This window comes from Gossypium hirsutum, chromosome D05, assembly GCF_007990345.1.
Source record: "Gossypium hirsutum isolate 1008001.06 chromosome D05, Gossypium_hirsutum_v2.1, whole genome shotgun sequence".
Lineage (NCBI taxonomy): Eukaryota > Viridiplantae > Streptophyta > Magnoliopsida > Malvales > Malvaceae > Gossypium > Gossypium hirsutum.
In genome coordinates, this window is record NC_053441.1 from 4,083,578 (window position 1) to 4,089,577 (window position 6,000).

At 34.5% G+C, this 6,000-nt stretch overlaps 1 long non-coding RNA gene across 2 annotated transcripts; it reads right to left on the reverse strand.

Annotated features, from left to right (window-relative positions):
- Window positions 1–196: 196 nt before the first annotated feature.
- Window positions 197–3,632, reverse strand: LOC107944545 (uncharacterized). 2 transcript variants are annotated; one of them, XR_001696234.2, is made up of 5 exons: window positions 3,571–3,632; window positions 1,578–2,176; window positions 1,312–1,429; window positions 975–1,154; window positions 197–752 (listed from the first exon to the last, which is right to left on the reverse strand). It is a non-coding gene; the product is annotated as an uncharacterized lncRNA (long non-coding RNA). The 2 variants fall into 2 exon arrangements; XR_001696233.2 differs by having other exon boundaries at window positions 197–1,154.
- Between the last annotated feature and the right edge of the window lie 2,368 nt (window positions 3,633–6,000).

Below are 6,000 nucleotides of genomic sequence, written 5' to 3' on the forward strand. Positions count from 1 at the left end.
TAAATCAAATTAAATATATCAATCAAATGGTTTAATTGTTCAAGATTGACAATAATCCTATAAGATTCATTCACATCACATGTAAATGGTAAAAACTAATCAACATATTTGTAGTTTAATAACTAAGTAGCAGCAGCTCGTCTAGTAATGTATTGAAGCCGAACAATATATAGAACATATAGAAAAATATCTAATCTGAAATGAAAATGCACTTTCATCCACAAAAGTGGATCATATCTGATTGTATCTAATGAAAAATCCCAATACAAAATGAAAGATAAGGTTGGTGTTTGCAGTGTTAACCATATCCTTAGGCATTCCAGTGCCATTGTAGATCCAACAAATGCCAAAAAGTTAAAAGTTTAGTACATGAGCCGCTCCTTTCAGAACAAAGATTTAAGGATCAAACAATACCTACTAAAGGAATCATACAAAGATAGCTCTACCCGCAAATGACAAACGCTTATCTCTATCCTCATTGCTCATCATTTCACTTTCCCTTTTTCTTGCCCTTTTCAAATAATAAAATTGTTACAATGGCAGAAAGGAACTGGAGAAAAAAATTCATGATGTAACGAGATCAGGTGTTTCAGCCTCAATTGATAACCAAGCATATTGTGTACTTTTCCCGTCCAATTATCCAACCAGTCACGCAATCTATTGATCTGTGGAATTCCCAAAACTCGTGGCTGCACCCAAGAGACATGAATTGTTCCCTCAACTTGATCAATTATTCCCTCAATCAGACGAACCTGCAGTCATTATTCGCAAAAAGGTTATACAAGTTATCTTTAGAATTTTGAACCCGCTGAAGTATAGCTAGTTGCTACATGCAGGCCATGGATCAAATGTATACAATGGTGCATCGTCCATATGAAAAATTGAGACTTGGACTTCTACAAATGTTCACTATTCATAATAATTTGGATCTATAGGAACAACACTCAACTTTACAACCTCATAAAGCAACTTACGGGCGACAGTTTTTACAGACTTTTTTTTTCAGAACAGATTCATTTACATTGAACCATTCACGTAATCAAAACCATAGGCCACTAGGACATGCATAACATCAATAGTTCGCGCCTCATCCTCTTTGTTCGTCAGAAGGTATCCTCTCTCGCAAGAATTCCTCAAACTGCAGGAACTACAAACTTGATTCACAAAACAATTTATCACTATCGAAAACAGAAAGAAAGAATGGCAATCTTCTGCATAAAAAAACCTCAAAATTGAAATATGAAGAACACCAAAAAGAAAGCAATATTATATATTAGTAAACAAAAAAGGAGTAAAAGAATCAATACTTACATCTCCTTCATCAAGGTGGACACATTTCCTCAAGAGTTTTACAGAGAAAACCACCTTCTTGTCAGCATTCGGGCAACCAAAACCAACCAAAATTTGAATATCCTGTCTCGACAATGACCTGAAATCAACTTTCTATTTCAGAGCCAGGCAAACTAACACTAATCAAAACAAGTGGTTCAAAATAAGTCCTTCCATAAACAATTTTTTCATAAATTGAACATATTAATTCAGCCAAAGAAGCAGAAGACTGCTAAAGAGGGACCAACATTGATACAAGCAGTTTGCACAGTCTTGTAGTCCTTAAAATCAATTCCAGCATCATCCTTGACTTCCTCAACAACATTAGTCATATCAAATCCCAAGTATTCCACCATCTTCTCATCATCTCTTCTTTTATGATCAAAATAATTTTGCTGCACTAATCTCTCCATCAATTCTATCCATTCAGGCCATGGGTGCACCATCTCCACCTCCACCTTCTGCCCCTTATTCTGCATTTCTGACTCGCCCATGTAACACCCCTTACCCGTATTCCTGATCGGAACAGAGTATGAGGTAATACTAAATTTTTTTTTAAAAAAATTTCGACAGCATTTCTGCTTATTTTTGCTTAAACCTCCTGCAAGTTTTCAAACACAATTCAATATTCCAACCAAGTTCAGTTGTATAAACATACACAGTTTAACCATTAATAAACACTACATTTTAAATCGAACCATAACATATATTTACATGGTGACTCCACATTACATTAGTCGTCTATACATGCCATAATTTCCGGAATACTAGTAGCAAAATACCCAAACGTGGATGATAGTGTAGATGATTGTTTGACTCCGTTCCAATTCCGAGTTGATGGAAATCACTATAATCAAGGGAAAAATAAAAACGAGTAAGCATATAGCTTAGTAAGTAAACATATGACAAATAAGTAAAATATAAATTTATTCACAAATAAATTTCATTGTTTGTGTAATTTCCAGCAAGCTGGTTTTCTGCGTCATGACCACTAATTTATTTTTATCCAGAGCTACAGGGCTCCAAATTGAATTCTGTAAATTTTCCCTGAAACTAGACCCATATATATTTCTATCATAAAATTTTCAGAATTTTTTATCGAGCCAATTAGTACAGTTTATTCTTTAAATCTTCCCCTGTTTCCCTGCCGGACAGTCCTGACCTCCCCTTACAAAAATTTACATAAATCTCTGTACAAGTTTCAAAAGATGTTCACGTTTGTTTCTATTAAAAATAGACTCAAAAAGGAATCCAGGCATATAAATTTCAAGCCATAATTATTTTTTTTATAATTTTTGGTGATTTTCCAAAGTTGGAACAGGGGATTCCGAAATCAATCCAGCCCTGTCTCAAATAAATCCAAATATCCCTAAATATACAACTCTTTTGCTTCCTCTGTTTCTTTCATATGAAAATAGACTCACTCAGCTTTAATTTCATGTATTATTCAACCTCCAATTCATTTTCCACCATTTATGGTGATTTTTCAAAGTTGCCCAACTGCTGTTGTTCTAAACAGGTTTGTATTTAAATTGTTTCTTTTGTACTTTTGATATTTCCTCCCATCTTATACATGAGTTGATTAAGTATCAAACCCAATATTCCTCCCATAACCTTGTCCACCATATGTATAAATATTCACCTTCCCAATTTACTCGTTGAACACTCGGAATGTTAACCGTTATCGGTGGATTCAGCACTTAGCAACCACCAATGAGTCGAGGAATCAGCACTTAGCAACCCTTTTCACATTTAAGATACGATGGGTTCAGCACTTAGCAACCACCAATGATTCGGGGAATCAGCACTTAGCAACCCCTCGGGAGAATCAGCACTTAGCAACCCCCTTTACATTTAAGATACGGTGGAATCAGCACTTAGCAACCACCAATGAGTCGGGGAATCAGCACTTAGCAACCCCTTGGGGGAATCAGCACTTAGCAACCCCCTTCATATTTAAAATACGGTGGAATCAGCACTTAGCAACCACCAATGATTCGGGGAATCAGCACTTAGCAACCCCTCGGGGGAATCAGCACTTAGCAACCCCCTTTTTATTCAATGTAATTCGGCCTATTCCGAGTGTTCAACCGGAAACCGTGTTTTTCAACACTTTACCACCTTTCCCCACTTAGCCACATTTTTTTTGAATCTTTGCCAAATATTTATTCTATATTCAAATAAATCTCAACACATATCAAATAATATCAAAAAAATGCATTATTTCACATGTTTACTTACCTCGGTGTAAAATATAGCAATTTTGCAATTTACTCCACTATCTTCTCTTTTCCCCGTTTGAGGTAGTCTTCTCGTCTATCTTGATCTATAATGGCAAATTTAACTCATTTAATGTTCACATTTATTAAAATAATCCACCACCTAACTTTTTGAAAATTACAATTTTGCCCCCAAACTTTTGCATAATTACACTTTTGTCCCCAAGCTCGGAAATTAAACTTCATCTCTTATTCTTATGTTTTATGACATGCTGAACATTTTTCCCTTCTATGGCAATATCAAATTCCCACTCTAACACATACTTTTGAACATTAATTATTTTTACCGATTATGTCTATTTACCCGTTTTCGCTTAAAATCGCTTAGCAAAAGTTGTTTAACATAATTTATAGCTTCATATTCTACCATAAAACAGCAAAATAAACACATTTCACCTATGGGTATTTTTCCAAATATGAACCCTAACATGAATTATTGCTAGAATAAGCTAAATTAAGCTACCGAGACTCCAAAAACGTAAAGAACATTAAAAACGGGGCTTGGGATCACTTACTATGGAGCTTGGAAGCTTGAAAACCCTAACTATGGCTTCCCCCTTGCTGATTTCGTTCACCATGAAGAAGATGAGCATATTTTGCCATCTTTTTCCCATTTAATTCTATTTAATTACCAAATGACTAAAATGCCCTTACTTAAAAAAATCTATTTCACTAATTCTATGCCCATTTTTGTCCATCAACTAACTACTGGTCTAATTACCACATAAAGACCTCCAATTTAAAATTTCATAACAATTAGATACCTCTAAGATGTAGAACTCAACTTTTGCACTTTTTACAATTTAGTCCTTTTGACTAAATTGAGTGCCCAAACGTCGAAATTTTCGGACGAAATTTTTATGAAATTTTTCCGTAAAATTTTAGACCATAAAAATATAATAATAACCATATTTTCCCTCATCGGATTTGTGGTCCCGAAACCACTATTCCGACTAGGCCTAGAATCGGGCTGTTACAGCCCAACTGTAACGTCCCCCTACCCGAGACCGTTGCCAGAGTCAAGCAGGAGACATTACAAAACTTATCTTAGCACTTAAACAGTTTTCGTAGTAAACTATCCATCTGCGTCACGGTCGCTAAAAAAATCATATCTCGAGTTACGAAACTCAAAATCTAATTCCGTAAATTTTCCCTGAAACTAGACTCATATATCTAGTTACTAATTTTTTTCTAGAATTTTGGGTCTGGCCAATTAGTATAGTTTATTAGAAAAATTCTCCCCTCTTTCAGGGTTCGGCTACTCTGACCCTTGTGCACTACGAATCAAATTTCTTCCTGTACAGAAATCCAATGACTATTCCATTTGTTTCAATTAAAAATAGACTCAATTAGGAATCCATACATATAAAGTTTGAGTCCTAATTCTTAATACACAAATTATGGTGAATTTCTAAAGTCAAAACAGGGAATTTAGAAATTGCTCTAACCCTGTTTCACCAAAACGTAAATATCTCATAAAATACAACTCTTTTACCTATTTTGTTTCTTCCATATAAAAAATAGATTTGTTAAGCTTCAATTACATATTTTATTCATCATCTAATTCACTTTATACTATTTTTGGTATATTTTCAAAGTTGGACTACTGTTACTGTCCAAATCTGTTTTTGTATAAAATGTTGATAACTAAGTTTATAATATCTTCATTTCTTCTCTCTACAATATTTACCAACACTTCCTCTTATTACTCTTCACTAACATATCAAAACATACCATACTTAAGGTTTTGGTAACATTTACAAAACATACCAAAATATCACTTAACAACTTAGATACTTTCAAAATGACCAAAAGACATCCTAGGTACAATGTCATTTTCCAAAAAGATAGAAACTTCACCAATTTGAGTTCGGGGATCAGCTTGTATGCTGAGTCCTTATACTTTCGTACCTAGCCTGCGCACGGAAACAAACCGTACGCTGAGAATACTCTCAGTGGTATTTCTATAAACAATAGCTTAATCAACTTTAAAACATGGTAATTCAAACACATTATTGCTATTATTCAATATCAATCAGTACTTTAATAACCTTTACTTTATTTACCCTTATTAACATAACTCGGACACTGACGGATACACGGATCCAACCCACACTCCGGGATAAGCACATAGTGCTTCATCGGAATAAATCTGGAACTTTAACATTATAGTACACAAAGTACTTCATCGGAACAAATCCGGAACTTTAACAGTAGTCGACACATAGTGTCTCATCGACTCAATGTCGGAATATCCCAATACTTCCAATTCCTATGACATGTCAACTATATCCGGCTAGCCTGACACTGTTAATAGGGTATTCAAAATCACATTCATTTCAATATGGTAAAAATACTTACCTCATTCACATTTTCATACAATATAAATATC